Source organism: Protopterus annectens, chromosome 9.part0, assembly GCF_019279795.1.
Source record: "Protopterus annectens isolate FY-2018-M chromosome 9.part0, PAN1.0, whole genome shotgun sequence".
Classification (NCBI taxonomy): Eukaryota; Metazoa; Chordata; order Ceratodontiformes; family Protopteridae; genus Protopterus; species Protopterus annectens.
The window spans coordinates 1,454,394,444-1,454,409,623 of NC_056743.1; positions in this window are offsets into that span (position 1 = coordinate 1,454,394,444).

Below are 15,180 nucleotides of genomic sequence, written 5' to 3' on the forward strand. Positions count from 1 at the left end.
GAATGAAACAGCCCACTTTACAACATCTATTTCTACACCAGAACTAACAAGAAAAGGAATGGTAATGACTTCATGAAACAGCCCACTTTACAACATCTATTTCTACACCAGAACTAGCAATGAAAGGAATGGTAATGACTTCATGAAACAGCCCACTATACAACATCTATTTCTACACCAGAACTAGCAAGAAATGGAATGGTAATGACTTCATGAAACAGCCCACTATACAACATCTATTTCTACACCAGAACTAGCAATGAAAGGAATGGTAATGACTTCATGAAACAGCCCACTATACAACATCTATTTCTACACCAGAACTAACAAGAAAAGGAATGGTAATGACTTCATGAAACAGCCCACTTTACAACATCTATTTCTACACCAGAACTAGCAATGAAAGGAATGGTAATGACTTCATGAAACAGCCCACTATACAACATCTATTTCTACACCAGAACTAACAAGAAAAGGAATGGTAATGACTTCATGAAACAGCCCACTATACAACATCTATTTCTACACCAGAACTAACAAGAAAAGGAATGGTAATGACTTCATGAAACAGCCCACTATACAACATCTATTTCTACACCAGAACTAACAAGAAAGGAGTGGTAATGACTTCATGAAACAGCCCACTATACAACATCTATTTCTACACCAGAACTAACAAGAAAAAGAATGGTAATGACTTCATGAAACAGCCCACTATACAACATCTATTTCTACACCAGAACTAGCAATGAAAGGAATGGTAATGACTTCATGAAACAGCCCACTATACAACATCTATTTCTACACCAGAACTACAATGAAAGGAATGGTAATGACTTCATGAAACAGCCCACTATACAACATCTATTTCTACACCAGAACTAGCAATGAAAGGAATGGTAATGACTTCATGAAACAGCCCACTATACAACATCTATTTCTACACCAGAACTAACAAGAAAAGGAATGGTAATGACTTCATGAAACAGCCATATTTACAACATCTATTTCTACATCAGAACTAACAAGAAAAGGAATGGTAATGACGTAATGAAACAGCCCAAGAAAAGGAATGGTAATGACGTAATGAAACAGCCCACTTTACAACATCTATTTCTACACCAGAGCTAACAAGAAAAGGAATTGTAATGACTTCATGAAACAGCCCACTATACAACATCTATTTCTACACCAGAACTAATAAGAAAAGGAATAGTAATGACTTCATGAAACAGCCCACTTTACAACATCTATTTCTACACCAGAACTAAGAAGAAAAGGAATAGTAATGACTTCATGAAACAGCCCACTTTACAACATCTATTTCTACACCAGAACTAGCAATGAAAGGAATGGTAATGACTTCATGAAACAGCCCACTATACAACATCTATTTCTACACCAGAACTAGCAATGAATGGAATGGTAATGACTTCATGAAACGGCCCACTATACAACATCTATTTCTACACAAGAACTAGCAATGAAAGGAATGGTAATGACTTCATGAAACGGCCCACTATACAACATCTATTTCTACACAAGAACTAACAAGAAAAGGAATGGTAATGACTTCATGAAACAGCCCACTTTACAACATCTATTTCTACACCAGAACTAACAAGAAAAGGAATGGTAATGACTTCATGAAACAGCCCACTATACAACATCTATTTCTACACCAGAACTAACAAGAAAAGGAATGGTAATGACTTCATGAAACAGCCCACTATACAACATCTATTTCTACACCAGAACTAACAAGAAATGGAATGGTAATGACTTCATGAAACAGCCCACTATACAACATCTATTTCTACACCAGAACTAACAAGAAAAGGAATGGTAATGACTTCATGAAACAGCCCACTATACAACATCTATTTCTACACCAGAACTAATAATGAAAGGAAAGGTAATGACTTCATGAAACAGCCCACTTTACAACATCTATTTCTACACCAGAACTAACAAGAAAAGGAATGGTAATGACTTCATGAAACAGCCCACTTTACAACATCTATTTCTACACCAGAACTAGCAATGAAAGGAATGGTAATGACTTCATGAAACAGCCCACTATACAACATCTATTTCTACACCAGAACTAACAAGAAAAGGAATGGTAATGACTTCATGAAACAGCCCACTTTACAATATCTATTTCTACACCAGAACTAGCAATGAAAGGAATGGTAATGACTTCATGAAACAGCCCACTATAGAACATCTACTTCTACACCAGAACTAACAAGAAATGGAATGGTAATGACTTCATGAAACAGCCCACTATACAACATCTATTTCTACACCAGAACTAACAAGAAAAGGAGTGGTAGCGACTTCATGAAACAGCCCACTATACAACATCTATTTCTACCCCAGAACTAGCAATGAAAGGAATGGTAATGACTTCATGAAACAGCCCACTATACAACATCTATTTCTACACCAGAACTAACAAGAAAAGGAATGGTAATGACTTCATGAAACAGCCCACTTTACAATATCTATTTCTACACCAGAACTAGCAATGAAAGGAATGGTAATGACTTCATGAAACAGCCCACTTTACAACACCTATTTCTACAACAGAACTACAATGAAAGGAATGGTAATGACTTCATGAAACAGCCCACCATACAACATCTATTTCTACACCAGAACTAGCAATGAAAGGAATGGTAATGACTTCATGAAACAGCCCACTATACAACATATATTTCTACACCAGAACTAACAAGAAAAGGAATGGTAATGACTTCATGAAACAGCCCACTTTACAACATCTATTTCTACACCAGAACTAGCAATGAAAGGAATGGTAATGACTTCATGAAACAGCCCACTTTACAAAACCAATTTCTACACCAGAACTACAATGAAAGGAATGGTAATGACTTCATGAAACAGCCCACTTTACAACATCTATTTCTACACCAGAACTAGCAATGAAAGGAATGGTAATGACTTCATGAAACAGCCCACTATACAACATGTATTTCTACACCAGAACTAACAAGAAAAGGAATGGTAATGACTTCATGAAACAGCCCACTATACAACATCTATTTCTACACCAGAACTAGCAATGAATGGAATGGTAATGACTTCATGAAACAGCCCACTTTACAACAACTATTTCTACACCAGAACTAACAAGAAAAAGAATGGTAATGACTTCATGAAACAGCCCACTATACAACATCTATTTCTACACCAGAACTAGCAATGAAAGGAATGGTAATGACTTCATGAAACAGCCCACTATACAACACCAGAACTAGCAAGAAAAGGAATGGTAATGACTTCATGAAACAGCCCACGATACAACATCTATTTCTACACCAGAACTAATAAGAAAAGGAATGGTAATGACTTCATGGAACATCCCACTATACAACATCTATTTCTACACCAGAACTAGCAAGAAAAGGAATGGTAATGACTTCATGAAACAGCCCACTATACAACATCTACTTCTACACCAGAACTATCAAGAAAAGGAGTGGTAATGACTTCATGAAACAGCCCACTATACAACATCTATTTCTACACCAGAACTAACAAGAAAAGGAATGGTAATGACTTCATGAAACAGCCACTATACAACATCTATTTCTACACCAGAACTAGCAATGAAAGGAATGCTAATGACTTCATGAAACAGCCCACTATACAACATCTATTTCTACACCAGAACTAACATGAAAAGGAATGGTAATGACTTCATGAAACAGCCTACTTTACAACATCTATTTCTACACAAGAACTAACAAGAAAAGGAATTGTAATGACTTCATGAAACAGCCCACTATACAACATCTATTTCTACAACAGAACTAACAAGAAAAGGAATGGTAATGACTTCATGAAACAGCCCACTTTACAACATCTATTTCTACACCAGAACTAACAAGAAAAGGAATGGTAATGACGTAATGAAACAGCCCACTTTACAACATCTATTTCTACACCAGAACTAACAAGAAATGGAATGGTAATGACTTCATGAAACAGCCCACTATACAACATCTATTTCTACACCAGAACTAGCAATGAAAGGAATGGTAATGACTTCATGAAACAGCCCACTTTACAACATCTATTTCTACACCAGAACTAGCAATGAAAGGAATGGTAATGACTTCATGAAACAGCCCACTTTACAACATCTATTTCTACACCAGAAGTAGCAAGAAAAGGAATGGTAATGACTTCATGAAACAGCCCACTATACAACATCTATTTCTACACCAGAACTAACAAGAAAAGGAATGGTAATGACTTCATGAAACAGCCCACTATACAACATCTATTTCTACACCAGAACTAGCAATGAAAGGAATGGTAATGACTTCATGAAACAGCCCACTTTACAACATCTATTTCTACACCAGAACTAGCAATGAAAGGAATGGTAATGACGTAATGAAACAGCCCACTATACAACATCTATTTCTACACCAGAACTAGCAATGAACAGAATGGTAATGACTTCATGAAACAGCCCACTTTACAACATCTATTTCTACACCAGAACTAACAAGAAAAGGAATGGTAATGACTTCATGAAACAGCCCACTATACAACATCTATTTCTACACCAGAACTACAATGAAAGGAATGGTAATGACTTCATGAAACAGCCCACTATACAACATCTATTTCTACACCAGAACTAACAAGAAAAGGAATGGTAATGACTTCATGAAACAGCCCACTATACAACATCTATTTCTACACCAGAACTAATAAGAAAAGGAATGGTAATGACTTCATGAAACAGCCCACTTTACAACATCTATTTCTACACCAGAACTAACAAGAAAAGGAGTGGTAATGACTTCATGAAACAGCCCACTTTACAACATCTATTTCTACACCAGAACTAGCAATGAAAGGAATGGTAATGACTTCATGAAACAGCCCACTTTACAATATCTATTTCTACACCAGAACTAACAAGAAAAGGAATGGTAATGACTTCATGAAGCAGCCCACTATACAACATCTATTTCTACACCAGAACTTGCAATGAAAGGAATGGTAATGACTTCATGAAGCAGCCCACTATACAACATCTATTTCTACACCAGAACTCACAAGAAAAGGAATGGTAATGACTTCATGAAACAGCCCACTATACAACATCTATTTCTACACCAGAACTAACAAGAAAAGGAATGGTAATGACTTCATGAAACAGCCCACTTTACAACATCTATTTCTACACCAGAACTAACAAGAAAAGGAGTGGTAATGACTTCATGAAACAGCCCACTTTACAACATCTATTTCTACACCAGAACTAGCAATGAAAGGAATGGTAATGACTTCATGAAACAGCCCACTATACAACATCTATTTCTACACCAGAACTCACAAGAAAAGGAATGGTAATGACTTCATGAAACAGCCCACTATACAACATCTATTTCTACACCAGAACTAGCAATGAAAGGAATGGTAATGACTTCATGAAACAGCCCACTATACAACATCTATTTCTACACCAGAACTAACAAGAAATGGAATGGTAATGACTTCATGAAACAGCCCACTTTACAACATCTATTTCTACACCAGAACTAACAAGAAAAGGAATAGTAATGACTTCATGAAACAGCCCACTATACAACATCTATTTCTACACCAGAACTAGCAATGAAAGGAATGGTAATGACTTCATGAAACAGCCCACTATACAACATCTATTTCTACACCAGAACTAACAAGAAAAGGAATGGTAATGACTTCATGAAACAGCCCACTTTACAACATCTATTTCTACACCAGAACTAACAAGAAAAGGAATGGTAATGACTTCATGAAACAGCCCACTTTACAATATCTATTTCTACACCAGAACTAGCAATGAAAGGAATGGTAATGACTTCATGAAACAGCCCACTATACAACATCTATTTCTACACCAGAACTAACAAGAAAAAGAATGGTAATGACTTCATGAGACAGCCCACTATACAACATCTTTTTCTACACAAGAACTAACAAGAAAAGCAATGGTAATGACTTCATGAAACAGCCCACTTTACAACATCTATTTCTACACCAGAACTAGCAATGAAAGGAATGGTAATGACGTAATGAAACAGCCCACTTTACAACATCTATTTCTACACCAGAACTAGCAATGAAAGGAATGGTAATGACGTAATGAAACAGCCCACTTTACAATATCTATTTCTACACCAGAACTAACAAGAAAAGGAATGGTAATGACTTCATGAAACAGCCCACTATACAACATCTATTTCTACACCAGAACTAATAATGAAAGGAACGGTAATGACTTCATGAAACAGCCCACTTTACAATATCTATTTCTACACCAGAACTAACAAGAAAAGCAATGGTAATGACTTCATGAAAAAGCCCACTTTACAACATCTATTTCTACACCGGAACTAGCAAGAAAAGGAATGGTAATGACTTCATGAAACAGCCCACTATACAACATCTATTTCTACACCAGAACTAGCAATGAAAGGAATGGTAATGACTTCATGAAACAGCCCACTTTACAATATCTTTTTCTACACCAGAAATGAAATGAAAGGAGTGGTAATGACTTCATGAAACATCCCACTTTACAACATCTATTTCTACACCAGAACTAGAAATGAAAGGAATGGTAATGACTTCATGAAACAGCCCACTTTACAATATCTATTTCTACACCAGAACTAGCAATGAAAGGAATGGTAATGACTTCATGAAACAGCCCACTATACCACATCTATTTCTACACCAGAACTAGCAATGAAAGGAATGGTAATGACTTCATGAAACAGCCCACTATACAACATCTATTTCTACACCAGAACTAACAAGAAAAGGAATGGTAATGACTTCATGAAACAGCCCACTATACAACATCTATTTCTACACCAGAACTAATAAGAAAAGGAATGGTAATGACTTCATGAAACAGCCCACTTTACAACATCTATTTCTACACCAGAACTAGCAATGAAAGGAATGGTAATGACTTCATGAAACAGCCCACTATACAACATCTATTTCTACACCAGAACTTACAAGAAAAGGAGTGGTAATGACTTCATTAAACCAAAAGCCCACACAACAGGTATTTGTAAACCACTGCCTTTTTAGAAGTGTTGGCATCATTATGCATCTAGCATTTTTAGCTTAATCACTCTTATCTACTGCAATTGTATCAGATAGGAAAGGGAAAGCTTGCCGAATGAACTTCGCCTTTGATGGAAATAAATGCTTTCTCCAACAATGTTCCTTCATACACATGACTCATACCTCTCAGCCTCTTAGAGCAAGAAATCTGTACAAAGCCATACAAAAGTGGGACAAAGGCCCCAAAAATGGAACAAGTTTTAAATATTGCTCTTAAACTTAGAAAACTGACAGAACAGGTTTTGCATTAGCATGAATTTTCTAAAATATTCTGAAACTCATGTCTGTCATTTTCTAACTTCAGTCTTTAATGATTTGCCACTAAATTTGCCACAAAACCACTTTTTTATGAAAAAGACAAAAAAATAAGGCAAAAATACGGACATTTTGTGGAAATATCAACACCAGATACAGACTGGTTGCAAAATGACTATAGTGTGACACAGTCATTGAGCACTTTGGAATTGGTTGCCTTGTTACATAGCTTAAACTGGTCAAAGTAGCAATTTCCACAAAAACTCAGTCACACAGCTTCCACTTCAGTACAATTACCCCACTGAGAATGCAGGCTGGCAATATTCAATGCATTTGCCTAGAATTAGCTTACAGAAACTAATTTTACATCTGTCAAACCTGAATTAATTTACCTACACATGCAATGCATGCAAGCAACCCCAAAATGCCATTTTTCTTTATCCGTTCTGAGCAGACTGCTTGGTTCTGCCTCAGTACGTCTTTGTGCAAACTCAATCACTCCAGATGAGTTACAAGTACAGGCAGTGACAAGTGGTCAAAACAAATCCAGACATTCTCACCACCCTAACAAAGTGCATAGCTACCTTCCCCTCCTCCTGGTTTACAGTAGCTTACACTTGAAGACAAATGGTAAAAATAAAACAAATCCAGAAATTCTCAGGACCCCAAACAGATCACAGAATCCAGCACAATGCTTAGTAACCTCCCTCCCTCCCTTCCTCCTTCCAGTTACAGCAGCTTACACTTTTGGGCATCTTACTGGGATAAATGAACCTGAAAGCTGTCATCTTCTCAATTTATTTTGCAAGTAGATCTACAAACCTGGTAGATAGGGAATTACAGTCTGTTATTGGCAGGGGTTTTAGCTCTGTGCTTAATTCTTGGACAATTGGTAACCTGACCATGTATGGGCTGATAGTGACACTACTCTGTGCAAAAGTAGTAACAGACTGTGTGATGTTGCATCTCTGATAACCTGAGACCACTTTTCATGTGCCATTTATTTCATTTTCCCCATGTTGGGTCTATAAAACATTTGCAACTTACACTGGAGACCAAAAAACTGAAACGGCAGCAGTACAGGTATTAATGCAAAAGCTCTTACAGTAAATTATAACAGTTTGCCTTTCACTGGATATTTGTAAAAGTAGGAAAACAAAATCCACAATAACAAACCATCCTGGGCAAATGGTAGAAACATATCAATAGCTTTCCTTCGCACACCTCGGTCATAAACAGACCTGCCACCCAAATGCATTGCTAGCCCCTAGACCAAAACTGTAGTAAGCCTAGCCATTCCAATGGCCTAAATTATGTCCAATAAATAAGTCAAATACTTTAAAGACAAAAACGTGCCTCTGTCATTAGAAAGACGGTTATCACCACAGCAAGTCTAGGATCAAATTTACAACATGCTACAAACATTAAACAGTGCCAGCAAAATAAAATTAACAAAGAGGTAAAAGTGTGTGTTAGTGGGGGGTCTCCAATACTTAGCCAATTTTCCTGAACTAGTGACCACTCTTGTGAAGTGCGTTCAAATGAAATATGGCTCATTTCGGCCAATGTACTAAAACTAGTAAAACAAACACAGCATCTCCCTAGAATACAACACATATGGACTACCCATTGCAGTCAACAAGTTTACCTAGCAGAGTTCAAAATTAAAATGTAAAATCTCAACATGCATCTTTCACTTAATCATCATGTGTACAAACAATATCTGGTACTGAAATCCCACCCAGGTTAGTTTTGAAGTATCCCATATCTCACAGAAAACTCAGAATTCCAAGATCATATCCCCCATTTCCAGGTTTTCCTGCCACTTGACCTTCGACCACAAAAGAGCAGGCACAATTGCAAGTATCTCAACTTCTTTACTTAGAATTCTGGACAAAGCCAAAAATAAGGAGGGGGAGCAAAGTGTTACAGCCATTTTTAAATGATTAAAGAATGCAGTCAGTCAATACTGCTAAAGATTAGTTTCATTACTCACTGAACTGCACTTTGAATTCAAGCTTAAATTCCAACTTTCATTCAGTGAGAGTTATGAAGCTAATCTTTCCCAATACTGACTGATTGCATTCTTTTAGTCATGGTGGCACACAACAGCATTTTGAATAAATTAAACGCAAGTGTATGCATGCAGCATGCCACGTTATTTTCGGGCTTCATTATCTTTAAAAAAATAAAAAAAAGGAGCAGATTTTCCCGACCCTAAGATAACATAACATCTGCAGACAGTTTGTACATGAGCCTTTATTTTTATTATTTTTTTTGTTACCTGGCAAGATTCACAAGGTATAGTTGTTGAGAAAGATCTGCATTATAGTTTACCTCATGAGCCTTGCCAGATAAGAAAAGAACTAATAAAAATAAAAGCTTAGAATTACCAACTACCTGCAGATGTTTCTCTTCAATTGCTTTGCACATAAAATGAGCTGAGCAGATAATTTTATAATAAGACTCATTTACCTTAAAGCAAGCATGCAAACAAAAACTTAAAATAAAGTTGATCTTTGTCCGCCTGTGGTCAAGAGAATCACGCATGTCTACTCCAGGGGAAATTAGAAATTCAGTAGATCCGCCCTCCTCTATCTCATTAATGAAGAAAGGGATGAGAGGCGGGCATAATCAGAGTTTTATACTATCGATTGGAGCAGTAGCCAAGGACGTCAGTGGTATGAAAGCATCACTGATTGGATGCTTTCAATAATGCTTAGTAATGGTAGCCACTGTCTGATCACATAGATTCAGGGGGGAGGGAATGGAAGAACACAGCAAGGGACAGTACTATGTGCTGTGCAAATCTTGCTTTGGACTATGGAAGTGGGGGAAAGGAGCAAATGCTGCAGTACAGGGCGATGAGAAGTGAAGATGTACACAGATTTTAAATGGATAATGACAAAAAGTAAGTAAATAAAATTGCACCCTTTGTGAGGCTGGCGTGTATGGCGCCCTAGGCGGTTGCCTAGTTCACCGATGCCTAAGGCTGGCCAAAACATGTATTATGCATGTAAGTAGGCAACATTCTCCTCATAATTAGAGCCCCCTTAGTTTACAGATGTATTCTTTCCAAAGCTAACCTTATAAGTGTCAGCTAATGATAAACTTACATATGTATCTGCATTGCATAAATTATATTTTATACTATAATATCATAGCTGAAAGAGAATTCCATTCTGTGGCTTATTAATTGCATTTTGTGCTAACTGCAGAATAAATACACAAATGTTTCACAAACCAATAGTGATGTACTGGAAGCCTAACCTACAACCTCCCCCCCCAAGATGCACTGATTATAAATATATTTTATCTATATTCACTTGCAAGCTGGGTATAGCACTACTGGATCCACATCTACTGTCTTTTTTGGACTCGACCAGGAAACACTGCCTAGTTAACCATATGCTCAGAATCACAATGGAGGCTAACAGAATCAAACCCTGGACACATTGTAAATTTTGTTTGTTTATTGACTGAATTTGCTTGCCGGGATAGAGTGCTGATCAGTTCTGACCAATTTCAGTCTCTGCCTTGGAGAGTAGAGTGGTTAAATGAGCTAACCAATAGTTGCCTTAAACATAACTGCATTGTAGGGGAGTAATGTATTAAGAAGGAATCATTACTAACAACTGTCGCAACTGTAAGGTAATCAAGCAAGAAACTTTCTGAAATACTTCATGTAAACCATACATTTTAGAACCTCTTAACTCATATGCAGACAGAGCAAAAGAAGGTCTAATAAACAAGCATTATATTAAGATAGCACGGTGTGAAAATCCTATGCTCAGAGATGTTAGAAAGAATATTCAGGTATTTGATAGAGAAGTTTATGCTCCAGCCACTACTACTCAAGCAAGAAACTTTATGAATCACTCTGTGCAAATCATACATTTTGGGGATAATATTTTACAAAGCCAACAAATACTGTATTGTTGCCATGTTATTCACTGACAGCCTGTCATCATACTTCTTAACTCTGCAAATTTTTGCAGAATGTCCAGATTTTTGCCTCATATATTTGGTCTGTTCTTCATAAAATATGCATACCTCCCAACCACACCAAATTACTCAGTTTTTACCAAGTTTTGGGGTTCAGATGAAGGGGTGCCATGATTCCCGAGTGGCACCCTTTAATTTCCGGGTTTTTTTTCTTTGTATTTTTAATGTTTTTTAATTTTCGCACTGACAGAGCTGATGTCATCATGTGCGAGATGATGTCAGCTCTGTCAGGGCTACCAGCCTGTCAGAATTGAGATCCTTGGAGGGTTATGCACGCAGAGCTCAAATGCAAGCAGGCAGGAATGGCAAATTTACAAATGTGAGCAAGAATGTAGGAACGGCACCAGAATACAATGGACGGAATGAGGAATGGATTATTATGGCAGAGCAGCAGAACTGAATGGATCATGTCACGCTGAACAGGGGACCAGGCACGAACTGACAGCAGCAGAACTGAATGAATTATGCCGGGACAGGAACGAATAGATGACAGCAGCAGCACACAAGTAAGTGTGTTGGTGTGTGTGTGTGTGTGTGTGTGTGTGTGTGTGTGTGTGTGTGTGTGTGTGTGTGTGTGTGTGTGTGTGTGTGTGTGTGTGTGTGTGCAATTCTCACATCTCAGCCAACAATAATTGATTCTTTTGCATTTTGTATGAACATCATTATTCTTTTACAGTTTAGCCCTGCAAGTGCCAGAACATTCTTTCTTAAAACTTTGCACGATTATTAATTTACATTTTAAGTCTTACGATTAAACATCTGTCTTTAACTGCATTTCTTCACACATCTATTACTCCGCATTGGTCTCAGAAGCAATCTTGGTTAGCAACAGTTTTATTGTTCCTTATTGGTCTGAGCAAAACCTTAATAGTAAACAACAGTTTTGTAATGATGTTGTGCTGCGATTTGCTCTTTTGGTATTGCATTATTATCATTACTTAGAGTAGGAGACTTATAGCAAGGCATATAGAAGTGTTATTCTTCTCTTGAAGTTTGAACATTAGGGCACTGTTGTTTTTATGGTTTAACAAGCAAGCATTTCTACAGGTGTAATAATATATGGCTATGGTTACTCAATGCAGTGATTAAGCCGTAATTAATTATAGTAGACATACTGAAATGTGAGGCTGTTTGTATTTTGTGTTATAAATTTGCATACAATATCATGTAAGTGGCAGTGGCACATATGTATGCATGCAACCATGCTACAAAAGGTTACCTAATCATGCTCCATTCCAGTGCAAATCGAAAGGGAGTGTGTATTGGGATGGGATCATATATATGAAAAGTAAGTCTGACTGTTGCTACAAGGTTTATTGGTGGGATTTGCATGGTTTAAGCTGTTGTGTGGTACAGGGAAAAGCTGGCAGACAAACAGAATGGAAGTGTATTGAAAAGGTCATTATTTTTGATACTGTGTGTTCGTACTGTTACTGTACTTGGTGGATATTATATGTGGTGGTTTCCAAGTTGTCTTTTTTTTTTCCTTCTGTGACATGGCATTTATTTTATTAATTTACACCATAATGCTGTTGCACAGCCTAAGCTGCCTAAGTGAAAAGTAAACAGTGAAGTAACTGCAGTGCAGACTTTTTTCATGGAGCGATAGCAAGGTGTAACGTGACAGACGCTGTGTCAGTACTTTTGTATTTTTCCTTTCAAAAGTAAAATAATAAAATAGAAGTGGCATGTGTTAGAAGAACATGCACATAATCCAGCCAGTTAATGTTATTTTTATAAAAGAATATTGTATTTTAGTTTTGCACAAGTTCAAATATTAATATAAATAAACACAATTGTTCTTCTTATTTTGTGCTTCCTGATCATATTTTGGTTGTCTGTTCAGTTTGTGTTTAAAAGTTGGTATCACACAATTCCATTTGAGTGTGTGGGTCTACATAATTATGTATGCAAATTTTATGTTAATCGGCGTACCGATTTGTACCTATTTTTCATGGTCCTTGTACAGATTTTTGATGTTTCCAGGTTGAGAGGTATGAAAATATGTGGTTTTCTGGTAAATTATTGAATATTGGTGTCACTAAATAATACTGAATAAGGACAAACAGTTGAGTTTCAGACATTATATCCTTCAGAAATATGTAATAATGCAAAACTTTTTATTCTAGCCACTTTCTAAGTTTATAGGAACAATATTTAAATTTTGTCTTTATTTTTGGGCCTTTGCCCCTCCATTCTTTCTGGCTTTGTCCAGATTTCTTGCACTAAGAGGTTTGCAATGACACCACACACACTCTAAGCCTGTCAATCAACAGTGGAATGCCAAAACCTGCATTAATTTTGTGGGGGAATATTACACCTACACAATAGCTAACATTTCTCCAGGTACAGTTAATTAACTTACTTGTGTAGGACTATAACAAGCACATCCTGCAGTAGTGGGATGAACCATTGTTATCCCAAGTACCAAGGGGAAGACTCAGACATTTAAAGAATTAAAAACAGATGCAGTTTACTCCAAAAAGTGTCAAGAAAAGAGCATAACCACCATCTACTAATATTTAAGCTAAGTTTTCACTTACTATGCTCTATGTAATGCTATTTAAAACATTATATTATGACACTATTAACCTGGAGTTTCTGCTTGCATTCTTCAGTGCGAGACGTCAAATCCAATATGGTGTGAGTGACAGTATTAGACTTACTAATAAGATGCATCCTCTTACATTAAACAGTTACGATCACATGTTTCTTGCAAATATTATGAGGGCAGCCTGTATACCTAAATTTCTAGGCACACTGCAACATTTCCATTTATATATGAAATTAACGACAGAAAAATAAACAGTGCAATAACACTGCCTGTTGTCCATAATGGATCAAATTGGGAAAACTCTTTCTCCTTCCAACACCCACATTTTTACCAAGGCACTTTCATGCTGCTCCCATACTGTTAGAAAGTTTGGATGAAAGACCAGACCTTTTTAATTCTCATGCAGACAAGGCAGAAGGAGGTCTGATAAATGTAGCCATTAACCAAATCTTACACTCAGAAATAATATTCATAGATTACTACTAAGCTAACTGTACTTGTGAGCCATTTTAAGCCTAGCCAATTATCCCTTGAGAGACTCAAACCCTGCACCTTGTGTTTGTAAAACAAACACCGTAACCATTTGGCCACCCTCCCAACCCCAAATAAGCAGCCTTTGCAGGTCTTGAACTCAGGACCCTGTACACTACAGTCACAGTAGTTAACCACTAAGCCATCACAGCAGTCACACTCAGGTAGTTGATAGAGAGGTCGATGATCTAACCACTACTATTCTGTATCAGTATTTTGAGCTTTCACGTGACTGAATTGTAAGATAGTTGTTGGCTTCTCAAACATTTAGGCAGTACTAAAGCCAACTCACAGTGACATGCTGGCAGAACATTTGGGTACAGAAAAAAGAGATAGAAAGCTAACCAATTTTGTTGACCACACTTTTTTCTCAGTTATGAAAAATATTGTTGTCTGCCCTGAATGTCAGTAAACAGCTCCAAAACTGGTTTTAGAAACCTTCTATTCCCACTGCCCTTTACTGAATTATCCTTTTGGTGAGTAGTCTTAATCATTGTCAGATCCCTAGTTAAAACCAAAAAAGGACAGTCATACTTATATGTAATTATGCACTATGTCACACATTTAATTGATAAAGCTACTGCTAATGCCCCAATACAGATGTTTTTTTCAATAGTAGGAATGCCAAAAAGATTATAACTGACAAAACAGTCCTTTTT